At 39.0% G+C, this 15,802-nt stretch overlaps 1 long non-coding RNA gene, 1 other non-coding gene and 1 pseudogene across 2 annotated transcripts; 2 read left to right on the top strand and 1 right to left on the bottom strand.

Moving 5' to 3' along the window:
• Nucleotides 1–191: 191 nt before the first annotated feature.
• LOC121028189 (uncharacterized) lies at nt 192–13,535 on the bottom strand. Its single transcript, XR_005789109.1, has 3 exons — nt 13,344–13,535; nt 1,972–2,071; nt 192–796 (listed from the first exon to the last, which is right to left on the bottom strand). It is a non-coding gene; the product is annotated as an uncharacterized LOC121028189 (long non-coding RNA).
• A 430-nt stretch (nt 13,536–13,965) lies between these two features.
• Nucleotides 13,966–14,105, top strand: LOC121029010 (small nucleolar RNA SNORA7). Its single transcript, XR_005789534.1, has one exon. It is a non-coding gene; the product is annotated as a small nucleolar RNA SNORA7 (small nucleolar RNA).
• LOC121028185 (60S ribosomal protein L32-like) lies at nt 13,990–14,635 on the top strand (annotated as a pseudogene).
• Nucleotides 14,636–15,802: the final 1,167 nt, after the last annotated feature.

Below are 15,802 nucleotides of genomic sequence, written 5' to 3'. Positions count from 1 at the left end.
CAGGAAGCGAAGGCAAGATCATGATATATGTCCATGGGAAGGCTTCTCTATGCTTGCTACACCCCAACCAAAGACTATAGAACACCCTCAACCCCACCCTAAGAATTGGGGATAACCACTGAGAAGTCATTTATGGATGTCCTCCTCCATTTCATCAGAAGAACAGAGTAGGTTTTCTTTTTCTTTCTTTCTTTTTTTTTTTAAGTAAATTCTACACCCAACATGAAGCCTGAACTGATGACCCTGAGAACAAGAGACACATACCCTACCCACTAAGCCAGTCAGGTGTTCTCCAGTGTAGCTTTTCAATCCTGGTACTTAACAGCTACTAGAGACTTAACATTTTCTCTTTCTCCAACTTTTCTCAAATTCTTCCTCGTTGATACAGTTCTCTTATTCCAGATCTCTTTGGACTTTCTTGGCAGAATCAAAGAGGAACTTCCAATTTTTCCATTATTAAGTTTTACATATATCCAGAAGATACAGAACGGTTGCACCTAGATATCACATTCTATACACATACAATGACATGGCTTTGGATTGCAGGTAATAATACACTCACTGATTTTTCACTAGGAATCCTACTTTGGGGTGTACTGTTGATAATCAGAATTCCCTGCCAGGCTTCCCATGTTCCTTGCCTTTTCTTCTTCATTCTCCATCCTCTTTTCCTTTTTCTATTTTGTTTCTCTTCTCTCAGTCCCCTCTTCATCCTTTTTGCTCTTTTAACTCCCCATCACCTGATACAGATCTTCCCATCCAAAGATCTGTTTTACAGAATATGTTCCCCATTTATCTGTAAGGCAAATATCCCAAGCTTGGTGAACTTCTATTTGTATAGTGAATTTACACAAGAATTTTTTGGGAAAAAATATACAGTACATCTATCTCAAAGACTGATCCCAGGATAAAGTCCCATGTACAAGTCTCTAAGCTCTGAAAGAAAGGATATGAAGGTAGAATTTAAAGGAAATATGACAGGGGTGCCTGACTGGCTCAGTCAGAGGAGCATGAGACTCTTGATCTTGGGGGTTGTGAATTGGGGGCCCACTTTGGGGGTAGAGATTGCTTAAATAAATAATTTTTAAAAAATAAAGGAGGTATGACTGTCATGTTTCTGTGAGATATCTGTTGCTCTCTTTTTCTAGACTTCTCATCCTTTTCCCCAAACTGTGGGGAAAGTAAGTTTATTTTGTGATGGAGTTGCAAATACCTGGTTAAGTTCATGTTAAATATGGTGACAGGCACAACCAACAAAACTTTAATGTTCAAATGATAAAGTGTAGCAAAAATGGAGAAGGGTTTTGAATTTCCAAATCACTTATAAGCAGTTTTATAACATATTTGTATTTAGAAGCTGTCAGTGACCCTTCTGAGACCAAGGGAATAGTGGTTGAGACAGAGTGAGGTAAGGTGGAGACACTGGGGGCTTGGAGACTGTGTTTAAAGGAACTGGATTTAGAAAGTCATCACAAAGAACACCGGAAGAGCTGAGTGAAGTGGATGTACTGTGCTAATCATCCTGTAAGAAAAACACCAAACACGGAATGGTAGAAGAAATGGAGAAAACCCACCAGAGAGATTCTGGTGGTGGTGACTCAGATAGGGTACTTGGAAAACAGAACATATATAACTGCTCCGAGTGCCCAGAATCTGATGAGACACTGCTCAAAAGTCTGAGGAAACATCTCAGGGCAGAGCTCATGGATGTATTTGCAGCTCTGGCGGGAAACACTTTTTTTCTCATTGATTTCGGAGGAGGTGACCGCTGGGCAAAGAGTGAAAGCAATAGAGAGAATACATGAACAGGTAAAGCAACTCTTCTGAGTGTGAGGGTGAGATGTCCTAACCAGAAAAATGAATGACCCCAGAGCTGCTAAAGGGAGAATGAAATCGGGAGAGTCCACCAGGGACTGTCTACCTCTGCAAGCTTGTACTTAGTAAACAGGAGGCACCTGTAATTTATCCCACCTGTATGTAAACTCTTCCTATATTTTCCTTCTGCTGTTTTCCCTGTGAGCAGATTTTGAGTTTGTTGCACTTCCTGGGGGTTGGTAGATGGTTGGATAACCTGTAGAGAAGAGAAATGGAGAATTGCAGGACATTGTTTTAGGAAAAGAAAATCGCCCTTCTGATGTCTTTCCCCTTTCTCTTGTATAGGCAATAGAAAATAATCCCAAGCCAATAGGGTGAAAAATTTGCCTGGAAGAGAATCTTGGATTTAGGGCTATTTGGGTATGGTTTGGTCAATCTCTGGCCTCCTTTGAGGGGAATACTTGGTAGTCAGGTGAACGTCATGATAATGCTACCTCAGGAATTTCAGAGAGCCGGGGATGGTGGAGATAGGCGCATGAATGGGTGCAGTTTTTATGCTCTGATTCTCATGGTGCTAATTACTCTACATTCTGGAGGATTTAGAGCCTAAAGAAGTAACTGGAAGTAATGATCTTCTCTGAGATGGAACATGCCTTTTTATATTCCCCCCTTCTGAAATAATAGTCTCACCCAATGACCACTCTTCCATCTGTGCATCTGTGTGTGTGTACACACACGCACACACACACACACACACACACACACACTCATACACTCACACACACACGATACAAACTTCCCCTTTGGACCCTAAATCTTTCACCTACAATGGTTGGTTTGACCCCAAGTAACACAGCAGCATCACCATCTCAAAACTGATTTAGGTTCCATATTAGCCCCTGATCAAATTCACAAACCTCACAGTGGCAGAAGCTCTGTTATACCTGCCTCTTTAACACCCCCTGATTCAATAACATCCCTCACCCATGCTCCCATTCCACACACCAGCAGAATCTTTCTTGTTATTCAAGAAAATTAGTTACCCTTTGTATCCTGACAGCCTCTCTCTCCTTGGACCTGCTACTTAGTCATTTGCTCCCCCCAGGAATGCTGCACCCCGTCTTCCCACACCTCACATCCGACCACACATAAAACAACTCACCAGTCTCTCTCCATTATCATAAAATCCTAACTGCTAATATCATTTCATTTTGATCTTCCATTTAGCATTTGGGACTTAGATTCCACAGGAATCAAGCCCACTTTATTTTTTTTTAAGGAGTTCATTTTTTTTCAGTGTTTCAGAAACTATTTGTTAGATTATCTTGATTGCACGATGTGATCCAATAACAGTTTGTTTTATCATCCACTTGGATTTCCTTTTTGCATTAGCTTCCATGACAGTAATTCTCAATTGATGTAACAATTATTGTTAAGACATTAGGACTATTGAAGTTTGATGTTAAAATAGAATCAAATTATGAAGGCAAATAGGCAAGACTTCTAATTCCCTTTCATTGTAAAGAACTTGATGTGTTTTGAAGATAAAAAGCTTAATCATCCAAATTGATCTACATACAATTTTCCTTTTCTTTCCTCTGTTTCTCTCCCACCATTTGAAATATTATCTTTGCTGAGGCCTACACATCATTCTTGCCTGATATAATTCTTGATAGGAATACAGACCACTCTCAAAGTCTCCATGAATACAAAAGTTAGGTAACTTAGGATCTGTACAAACCAAGTACTGATTACGAACTCTGAGGGCTGAAATGGTCTGAAATATGGAACTTTGTACTATTAGGTATTTATCCAAAGGATACAAAAATGCTGATTCAAAGGAGCACATGCACCCCAATGTTTATAGCAGCACTATCAACAATAGCCAAATGATGGAAAGAGCCCAAATGTCCATTGGCTGATGAATGGATAAAGAAGATGTGGTATATTTATATGATGGAATACTACTCGGTATGAAAAAGAATAAAATCTTGCCATTTGCAACAACATGGATGGAACTAGAGTGTATTATGCTAAGTGAAATAAGTCAGAGAAAGACAGATATCATATGATTTCACTCATGTGGAATTTGAGAAACACAACACATGAACATAGGGGAAAGGAAGGAAAAATAAAATAAAAACAGAGATGGAGGCAAACCACAGGAGTTCTTTTTTTGTTTGTTTATTTAATTTATTTATTTTGAGAAAGAGAGAGACAGAGAGCATGTGCGAGCAGGGGAGGGGCAGAGAGAAAAGGAAGAGAGAGAGAATCCCAAGCAGGCGCCACTCTCTCAGCATAGAGCCCAACAGAGGGCTCAATCCCATGAACTGTGAGATCATGACCTGAGCCAAAGTCAAGAGTTGGATGCTTAATCGACTGAGTCACCCAGGTGCCCAAGTCAAACTCACTTTAATATAGACTGGGAAGAAAGAAGAAAACACAATTAGAAGGAAATTATAAATCGATGAGAATTAACAAAGGAGTTGGTATGCTGTTGTTCTTAGATCTCCAACATTACCCTGTAATGAGAATAAAGTGCTCATTAAACATTTACTCATCCCAAGCAATCCATAGAACCTCCTAAAGAGGCAGGCCTCGGCAGCTCTGCACTCTGCTCTCAGGGATCGGCCCCTGGTACCATTTCTAAAGGAGTGAAGTGTCATTATCACCATATATTACAGCCTTGCAGCAAAATTGCTGTAGCACCCTTTCCCAAAAGGGTGCTAAACACTTATCACAGCAAAATTCTCTGTGTCTGACTGTAGCTTCCTAGCAAATAATTGAACATTATGTAGGAAATACACTTAGAAATAAATGGGAAGTTCAGGAATTGAAGGCAATAGCAGCTTTAGTTCAGGATATTTAGGTTCAAACCATAAAAGTACAAGCTATGGATAAGAAGACCATGATTGTGAGCAAAATTCACAAATGTCTTATAAATATAAAGGGCCCGTTGATACTCTACCTCCCTAACACATCCACCCTCCTCATGTAGGAGTGGAAATAAAAAATTATCTGACAGTTACCTTTCCAGCCACCTATTTTCTCCTTGCACAGAGGAGCTATGTGTGAACCATTGCCTCCCACCTCCCTACCTCCTCTCTCACCACTTATAGAATTTAGGCATTTTTTGTCACACTCACATGTGAGTCTTTTACCCCAAGCTTCTGAGTTCTGATAGCACTTCTCTTCTCTATCCCCTTTCTATTTGTCTAAAACCACCGAAGTCAAGACCAAGATGTCTACGACTGATGGTAGTTAACATGTTAACAAGAAAAAAGAAAATTTCTTTTAGAAATAACTTGTGCTTTTTCTGATTACCAGAAGATAGAAGTAAATATGATGTTATAAAAAATGACAGTTACCGTTTTGGAAAATCATTGGTTTAAAAAAAATTTTTTTTTATGTTTATTTATTTTTGAGACAGAGAGAGAGACACACACACAGCATGAGCAGGGGAGGGTTAGAGAGAGGGAGACACAGAATCTGAAGCAGGCTCCAGGCTCTGAGATGTCAGCACAGATCCCGACAAGGGGCCCGAACCCACAGACTGTGAGATCATGACCTGAGCCAAAGTTCGATGTTTAATCGACTGAGACACCCAGGTGCCCCAGGTGTTGATTCCAATTAGAAATGACAGAGAACCTGAGGACTTATCCCCTAGCCCCTTGGACATGTGCAGAAGATGCCTGCAGAGAACCAGGAATTTTCCCATCTCTGCCCTCATTCTCTATTTATTAATCTACTCTTTTCAAAGCATCAGCTTTCAACATGGAAAACTTTTTTCCTAGATTCAATGATTATTCTTCAGTTTTGTTTAATTACAAATGTCATATTAAAAATAGGGGTGCCTGGGTGGCTCAGTCAGTTAAGCATCCAACTTCAGTTCAGGTCATGATCTCATGGTTTGTGAGTTCAAGCCCCGCATCAGGCTCTGCACTGACAACTCAGAGCGTGGTGCCTGCTTCAGATTCTGTGTTTCCCTCTTTCTGCTCCTCCCCCACTCATGCTCTGTCTCTCTGTCTCTCAAAAATAAATAACCATTAAAAAAAACTTTTAAATAGAATATGCTTTCAGTTCAGTTCTAGGTTCACTTAGCAGCTGAGACAGTATGGGGAACTTCACCCCATTCTTCTCTAGGGAGGTGTGGTCTAAATTTTAAAAACACAATTTGTGCTGCCTGTTTATTATTGCTCATTCTTTGATAATTTGTTATACATTCCTTTGCCATTTTAACTAGCCAGAGCAAAAACCATTTAAGGTTGGACTAGGTAAGCAACTCAGAAGATTATAGTGTAAAGAAGTGAAACTGAGGGGCGCCTGGATAGCTCAGTCAGTTAAGCTGTCAACTCTTTATTTCAGCTCAGGTCATGATCTCATGGCTCATGAGTTTGAGCCCCACAATGGGCTCTGTGCTCACAGCACGGAACCTGCTTCAGATCCTCTGTCTCCCTCTTTCTTCTCCTCCCCCACCCAAAATAAATAAACGTTAAAAAAAAAAAAAAGAACTGAAATCGAAACTACCACAGCCCCTACAGTTCACAGATTAAATTCCTCATCAACTCCCTCATCTTTCTTGCTTGCAGTCTCTAAATAAATGTATGCTTCTGTAGGGGCCACACCCTCAAGCTTCAGCCTTCCTCATAAACCTCTCTGTCCTTCTGCCCCACAGGTACCTGTTTAGAATAATAAATTGGGGGTTCAAAAAAAAAAGGTAGAAGAGGACAGGATCCGAATGGCCAGCTAACTGGCAGCAGGATTAGAATGGTAAATTCTACAGACTTGAATCTATAAGTTGAATATCCACCTTTCTGAATACTTAATGACAACAGAGGAAGCAAGTCATTGGAGGGGAGTTTAGGTAGAAGTAAACAGAGTTGCGATCAAGAGAGGCCAAGATGTTTAATGGATTATTGACGCAGACATAGGAGTTACCTGGAATGACGGACGACATAAGCGAGGGTGAAAGAGATAATTCTCAGCTGGACGCCAAAGTCTTCAATGAGTGAAGGGGATTTTTCAGGAGAGCAATCGGTTACAGGGAAAAGGAGTAGTAGAGCAGGAGATAATCAGTGATATCAGCCCCAAAATAGCAGAGATAACTGAGGTCTAAAAGACTTCATTCAGACATCATCTTTTCCAAAAAGCCTACCTGGACTCTTCTCCCATCAATTGTTATTAGATGAATACTGGAGTATTTCTATGGCCCTCTGCAAATTTCTATGGTATCACATACTAAGTGTATCTATTAGTTTACATGTCTTTTAGACTATGAGCTTTCCTGGTGCCTTATGGCACAGAAGGGGCCAACTATAAATTTGTTAAACTGAACTCTTCTGTAATATTCAACTGCCTCCATCCAGGGTGATTTATTTGGATTATTTTCTCATCATCCTAGACTATTCCAAATGTTCAAACAAAGCAGAATTAATAGAGATGTTGGATTTAGCATTATAGGCTGCTTATCACTGTATATGTTAAAAAGAAAGCATGAATGTTGAAGTCAGATAGCCTTAAGCGAGTTCAAATTCTGACTTTACAATATATTACTTTGAACTTCTACTCCTTATTTTGTACAATTGAAGGCAATAAATATTCACAAAGACGTTGTATAAGTTAAAAGTAATATGCACTGAGGTGCCTGGGTGGCTCAGTCAGTTAAGCATCTGACTCTTGGTTTCAGCTTAGGTCATTATCTCGCAGTTCATTGGTTCAAGCCCCGTGTCAAATCCCATGGGATTCTCTCTCTCCCTCTGTCTCTGCCTCTCACCTGCATGCTTTCTCTCTCTCTCTCTTTCTCAAAATAAAATAAACATTAAAAAAGTGATATGCACTGTAATATGTATACAATTGCCTAACAAGATGCATATTAGAATTCTCTGTCTCTCTGTCTCTCTCACACACACACCTTCTTTCTCTCTCACATACATACACATGCACACACTCTTCTCCCACCCTTGAATTTGGGCATGATAATATGACTAGCTTTGGCCAGTCACATATGAATAGAAATGTCATGAGTCAATTGTAGCAGAAGCATTTGAAAGACTCCATGTCTGCTCTTCTCCACATTGTCTACAGAGGCATGTAACTGGATGGAGACGCACATTAAAGGTGCCTAAAATGTTGAGCCACGGCCAGAGAGAAGATAGCTGCCCTGGGCTTACAGTGAACTTTACACAGGTGAGAAACTTTTGGTATGTTTGCCCACTTGCATTTTTATGATGTTTGTTATTACAGCATCACCTAGATTATATATCTCACGTATCTTCATACTTAGCCCTCTCATAAAGAAGATATACCTTTCTAAGCAGATAATTCTGTGTTACTACTTCAGGACAAATACCAGAGGACAGCTATCAGAAGCATCTGCTGTTGATGGACATGGTGTTAACTGTATCTCTAAATATACTCTTATTTTTTCAAACCCTCCAGAGATGCTAATAGAAACAGAAAAAAAAACCAGATATGAGACACACAGCTAAGGCAGTGTTGAGAGGAAAATTTATATAACATTAAAAATGAATATGTTGGGGCGCCTGGGTGGCGCAGTCGGTTAAGTGTCCGACTTCAGCCAGGTCACGATCTCGCGGTCCGTGAGTTCGAGCCCCGCGTCGGGCTCTGGGCTGATGGCTCAGAGCCTGGAGCCTGCTTCCGATTCTGTGTCTCCCTCTCTCTCTGCCCCTCCCCCGTTCATGCTCTGTCTCTCTCTGTCCCAAAAATAAATTAAAAACGTTGAAAAAAATTAAAAAAAAAAAATGAATATGTTAGGTAAGAGGAAAAGTCTTAAATCGAAAATCTAAGCTCCCAATTCAAGAACACAGAAAAGAAAAAAAGTAAAATAAACTGAAAGCAAAGGAAGGAAGAAAATAATAACCTAAGAACAGAAATTGATAAAATTGAAAGCAGAAAAACAACACGGAAAAAAACTCAATGAAACAAAGGTCTAGTTCTTTGAAAAACATCAGTAAAACTGGCAGACTTCTAACAATACAGATAAGAGAGAGAAAAAGAGAAGATATAAACTACCAACATTAGGAATGAAAGAAGAGATATTACTATAGACCCTGAACACATAAAAGGATAATAAGAAAGTACTAGGAACAACTCTGCACACATAAATTTGACAGCTTATACAAAAGAAACCACTTCCCCAAAAGACACAAACTAGCACAAGCCATCCCATACAAAAAGGTAATTTGAATACCCCATTACTATCAAGAAAGGTAAAGTCATAATTTTAAAACTCTCTAAAAAGAAATCTTCAGGCCAAGATACTTTAACTGGATAATTCTACCAAATATTTAGAGAAGGATTAATGTCAATTCTACATAACCTCTTCCTTTCTATCTGGAAAGGGAATTTGTCTTAATGCATTCTATGAAGCTAATATTACCCTAATACCACAACCAGATAAAGATAATGCAAAAAAGGAAACTACAAACAAATATGTCTTTGAATATACACACAGAAATCCTTAACAAATATTAACAAACAATTCAGCAATATGTAAAAAGAATTATCACCATAACCAAGTGAGGATTATTCCAGTGATACCAAGCAGATTCAGTATTCAAAAATCAATGTAGCCCATCACAAGCAAAAGATGAAAAATCACATTGTCATACCAAACAGTGTAGAAAAAAACATCTGACCAATTCAACATTCATTTATAATTTTATTTTATTTTTTTTAATTTTTTTTCAACGTTTATTTATTTTTGGGACAGGGAGAGACAGAGCATGAACGGGGGAGGGTCAGAAAGAGAGGGAGACAGAGAATCGGAAACAGGCTCCAGGCTCTGAGCCATCAGCCCAGAGCCTGACGCGGGGCTCGAACTCACGGACCGCAAGATCGTGACCTGGCTGAAGTCGGACGCTCAACCGACTGCGCCACCCAGGCGCCCCTCATTTATAATTTTAAAAACATTCTCAGAAAAAATAGAAATAGAATAAAACTACCCCAACTTGATAAAGAGAAGCTACAGAAAAATCCTACAGCTAACATTATATTTACTGGTGAAAGTCTGAATGCTTTGTCCCTAAGGTTGGGAACAAGGCAAGGATGTCTGCTCTCATCGTCACTTATTCAACATTAGAAGTTATAAACCAATATAAAAAGGCAATAAAAGTCATGTATGTCAGGAAGGAATCAATGAAATTGTGCATGTATAATTTCTTTAAAAAGTAAAATATATAGGTGTAAACCTAACAAGATAAGATATTTACAGGACTTGTATGCTGAAAACTACACAACACTGATGAAAACAATCAAAAAGATCTAAACAAACAGAAAGACATGCCGTATTCATGGTGGAAATTCTCAACACAGCAAAGATGTCAATTCTTTCTAAATTGATATACAGATTTAACACAAATCCTGTCAAATTTCCAGGAACTCTTTTCTCTTTTTATAGATATCAACAATATTATTCTAAAATTTACATGGGAAAGCAAAGGAATTAGAATAGCTCAAACAATTTTGGATGGATCTACCCAATTTCAGCTCAAACAATGGATCTACCCAATTTCAAGCCTTATTAGATACTATAGAAATCAACACTATGTAGTATTAAAAAAAAAAAAAAGCCTATGTGATATTGGCATTGTGGTAGACACACAGATCAGTAAAACAGAACCCAGAAGCCAGAAATAAATCCATGCAAATATGCCCATCTGATGTTTTACAAAGATACAAAGTGATTTCATGAAGAAAAGAGAGCTTTTTCAAGTATCTGGTGTTGGAGCAAGCAATTGGACAGCCACAAACAAACAAACACAAGTAACCATGACTTAAGTCTCACACCTTATACAAAAATTCATTCAAAATGGATCATAGACTTAAATGTAAAACATGAAACTATAAAATATATTTTTAAAAAGCAGAGGAGATAATCTTTAAGAGCTAGGGCTAGGCAAAAAGAGCCCTTAAACTTGACACTAAATCAAAATCCATAAAAGGAAAAGTTGATAAGCTGATAAGTTGGATTTGACCAAAATGTAAAATTTTTACTTTGTAAGACTCTATTAAGAGGATGAAAAGTCAAGATAGGGACAAAGAGAAAATATTTGCAAACTACATATCCGAAAAGGCTATTCTCCAGAATATATAAAGTACTAGCAAATCTCAACATTAAAACCATAAACAGTCCTGTTAGAAAATAGGCAAAAGGCATAAAGAGGCATTCAATCAAAAAAGGATATAAAGATGGCAAAAAAAAAAAAAAAGCACATGAAAAGATTTTCAACAAAATTAGCTATTGGAAAAATAGAACCACAATGGGATATAAAATCTCATAGATTTACCTATCAGAATGTCTAAAGTTAAAATAGTAACAACACTAAATACCGGTGAGGATGTGGAGAAGATGCATCACTCATACATTGTTGGTGGGAAGGTAAAATGATGAAGCCACTCGGAAAACAGTTTAGCAGTTTCTTTAAAAAGGAAACATGCAACTACTATGGGGCTCAGCAGTCACACTCCTAGGTATTATCCTAGCGAAATGAAGAGATGTTCACACAAAGGCCTGTACACAAATGTTTACAGTAACTGTATTTAAAGTAGCTAAAAATTGGAAACCCAGATGTCTTTCAGAGTAAACTGTTAAACAAATGGTAATCTATCAACACTGTGGAAGACTACTCCACAATTTAAAAAAAAATCTACCAATACACACAACATGCATGAATCTCCAGAGAATTATGTCGAATGCAAAAAAAAAAAAAAAAAAAAAAAAAAAGCAAATCCCCAAATCCCCAAAGGTTATATGCTACATGATTCTTCCACTTTTATAACAGATTAGGGTTTGCCAGGGGTTTAAGGAAGGGGTGGAGAGGATGGAAGTAGGTTTGACTAAGCAAAAGCAGCATGAGGGATCCTTGTGGGGATAGGAATGTTCTGTATCTTAACTGTCTAAGTCAATATCCTGGTTGAACTTTAATGTGAACATCGATTTGAATTTCATACAATGCCCATGGAATTCCAGATATAGTCATAAGAAACCCATAATTGGCTAGGTAGATATGCAAAATATAGTTCCATCTTGACTTCAGGTGCCATGTGATTACACAACTGCTAATGGAAATGTTCCCTATCCTAACTATGAATGTCAATATTCTGGTTGTGATATGTACTAGTTTCTTTGAGATGTTACCATTGGAGGAAACTGGGTTAAGGGTACATGGAATCTTTCTGCACTATTTTATACAAATTCATGTAAATCTACTGCTATTTCAAATAAAAATTTTTTTAAGAAAAAATAAAAGCATCTGCATACAAATCATCATTATGTGTTTTCCAAGAACACATGCAGAAAATAGACACTGAGGAAATCAGAGGGACTGCTTGCTGGTAGGGAATGCGAGGAGAATGGGAGTGAGCAATGGGAATAAAGGACATATTTTGCTAATAGCAGACAAAGCTTAAATTTTTTTTTAATGCTCTCGGTTCACATTTGTCTGACCAGCCAGTGATGGATTGTAGCACAGAGTCCATTACTCCTTATTGAATGCATCCAAAGTCATAGATCAGGGGTCGCACACAAAAAATCCTTCTATAATATGAGGGTTATAGGATGTCCACGGAGCTCCATATATAGCCACAGGCCTCATGTAATTGGCTCAGGAAGGTAGGCAAAATATGGTTCCCTTTTGATTGCAGGTGTTAAGTATTTACACAACAGCAGATGAAATTCAAATCAAGGCGTCACTATAACAGCAGTTAAGTTTGCATTTCAAAATCCTATCTTGGGGGCAGCTAAGCTAAATGGCTCATTGTAATTATTCGGATAATTCATTTGTACAGGCATAGTACCATTAAATAACAAAATAGGTTCAGTTTACAAACTAATCTTATTCTTATGTCTTAGTTCTCTTAAATTTTCTGTGAAGGCTTGATGTTTAAAGACCGAAGGGGAGAATTTCCTGCTAAGGGTTTTTAGTAGATATTTTATTTTATTTTATCTTATTTTATTTTATTTATTAGATATTTTACATAAGAATTTACTGGACAAATTCCTTGGAAGTTTACAATCTAGAATTCTAGAAAGATTTTTATGTATACTAACCCTTTTCTGAGTGTATGAGGAAGCAGAAAGTTCCACAAACTCAGGCCCATCTGATCTTTAAGAGTGTATTCAATTAATTCAAGCTTCTATTCACAACTGTTATGTGCCAAAAACTGCATTAGACACTGATGAAAAATGTAAGTCACATACAACCTCTAGCCTCAAAGAGCTCAAAATCTAGTAGAGGAGACAAGGAAGTAGAAAATGATAATTCAGCATGGAAAGGAATAAATAAAGGTATGAGCAAAATCTCATTTAAGGGAGCAGAGTATGCATTGTAGCATGTTCTGGGAGGCCAAGTAGGAATGACATCCAAACTGTTCTTGAGAAAGGATTAGGTGTTTGAGTGACAGAGAGAAAAAGGAAGTGCATTCAAGACAGGTATACGCCAGACTTGAAGACTTGAGAGGAAACCGCATCCTTCTCACTTAAAATTCTAAATCAGAGTTCTACTTACGGTTCTCTCAGATTGCACTGCAACTGTCTCAGCAAGCTAAGGAGTCAAGGTATCCGTGGGGACTGGCCATCCTCCCCTGCTTGTGTCACCTGTGTCATCCTTCTGTTTCTCCAGCTGCTCTTTCATTCTCTTCCCTCTCCTGACCAACTTCCTCCAAGTCTGCCCTACCTGACAAATCTGTGACCATAATGATCCCACGCCCCAACGTACCCGAACTTTCAGGTCAGGCATCCACCACAGCTTTTGTGTCCCCCTTCAAGTCCCTGAGACAGAATATCTAATCAGCCTAGCTGATTAGTTTTTAGACATGTCTACTGAACATTGTAAAAGTGTCACATGGTGTGCAGTTAACCCCGCATCTCACATGGACAAAGGAAACAGTCTCCCTTGTGATTCCTCTTTCAATGTTAGGTGCCTGGTTGAATATTCTGGTTTCATGTTTCTGAACTGAGGGGTTCCAGAATTTAGGTATTCTGCAACGTTGGCTGCATATTACAACCACTTCTAAGACATATTTTAAAATTCTGATGCCAAGAACCCATCCTCAGAAATTCCAATATAATTGATTGGGTGAGGCTTCCCAGGTGATTTTATTGTGCACACACATCAAAAACCATGAAGACTTCTCCCAGGATCGTGTCTGGGGAGTGGTTAATATTCTGCCATCTTCGGAAATGGGAGAGAAAGCGAACCTTGCAGAGGTACCCATTCTACTCCCAGTTTGCTCAGCAGCTGGAGATTGGAAGACAGTCTGCAACAATGTTCAAGGCCTGAGCAGGAAAGCTTCCTTCTAGGACTCAATGATACCATCTCTGCTTCTTTCTTGAAGGCATAATGGCTGCCCTCAGACCTCTGGTGAAGCCCAAGATCATTAAAAAGAGGATAAAGAAGTTCATCTGGCACCAGTCAGACCAGTATGTCAAAATTAAGTGCAACTGGCAGAAACACAGAGGCATTGATGATAGGATGTGCAGAAGATTCAAGGGCCAGATCCTGATGCCCAACATGGGTTATGGGAGCAACAAGAAAACAAAACACATGCTGTCCAGTGGCTCTCAGAAGTTTCTAGTCCACAAGTCAAGGAGCTTGAGGTGCTGCTGATGTGCAATGAATCTTACTGTGAAGAGATTGCTTACAATGTCTCCTCCAAGAACTGTAAAGCCATAGTGGAACGAGAAGCTCAGCTGGCTATCAGAGTCGTGAATCCCAATGCCAGGCTGCACAGCAAAGAAAATGAATAGACAGACAGCTTATGTGCACATCACATTTGTGTTAATAAAACCATAAAACTACAAAAAACAAACAAACAAAAAACCATGAAGACTTGCTCTTAGTGCACTGTTGGGAGAATTGATGAGTGGCTTCCTGAGCCTATGACTAATGGCATCCTTCCAGCTTTTGTCATCAGCATCAGCTACTTGCACAGATGCTCTCTGACAACACTCAGCTAATCCTCCATATTTTAGGCCTATGTTGCCAAAAACAGACGGTATTGGCTCAAAGGAAGGAAGTAGCTTATTCCCACATACCTATATCTCTCCCTTCAGAATTGCAGAATTCCAGAATGAGAATATACATAATAGGGAATGAGCTCATGGAGAAAGTAAGACGGTGTATAATAAGCTACATTCTCACTGGAATCCCTGGATTCTATGAACGGGTGGTGACACTGGTATATCATGTATGCAGTGATCCTGATGCAGCTGACTTTAACAAATAGTACCCTTCTTCTACAACACCGCACCTCCAAGTGTATTCCCCTTTTTTTTGTTCAGTCAGTTCCTCCAATGTTCAGTGAGGGGACATCTCCTATCTCGCTTTGTCCCAGCCCCTAAAATGGTCATAACATTAAAGATACAGGTAGTTAAAAAAAAACAAACACAGATACAGGTAGTCATTTCTCCATCTAAATCATCTGCCTGTTTGGAATATACTATAAGGATATGTTTCTTGGGGTACATCCCTCAGGAGTTTAGAAAAGCAGTTCCTTCTTCAATAGCTGGTGCAGTGACTCAGTCCTGCCCGGCCTATTCCTTGACCAGCAGTCACAAGGTTAATTTTCTGTCCCAAAGATTCATGTCTCCTGAATCATCCAAAAACAACACTGCAGAATGAGCCCAATGTCATAAGTGATGTAGCCCAAGGCTTTCTGGCCTATGCCAGCAGTTAGATATTTACTCCGGGCTTGGACTTCCAAGGTTATAATAGGAAAATAAGGCAAAGCAGTGCACACACAGTTCTGGGAATGTACGTGTTTGGCACCCATATACTGGAGCTCACAGACCCACAGAAAGACACTGACTTATATTGTAAATACCAACACAGAGACACATGTGCAAAGTAATTCCAGACAGACCGTGGTCACCAGCGCTTGGCTAACATGTGAGGTCACACGCACATGTAACTTGCACATCATTCCCCTTCTGATACCTATGACTCATTATCAATACCTGCAGATA

The sequence above is a fragment of the Herpailurus yagouaroundi genome, unplaced genomic scaffold, assembly GCF_014898765.1.
Source record: "Herpailurus yagouaroundi ecotype Mexico unplaced genomic scaffold, PumYag 100, whole genome shotgun sequence".
NCBI lineage: Eukaryota > Metazoa > Chordata > Mammalia > Carnivora > Felidae > Herpailurus > Herpailurus yagouaroundi.
Note: the sequence above shows the minus strand (reverse complement) of the source record. Positions and strands in the feature narration are given on the sequence as shown.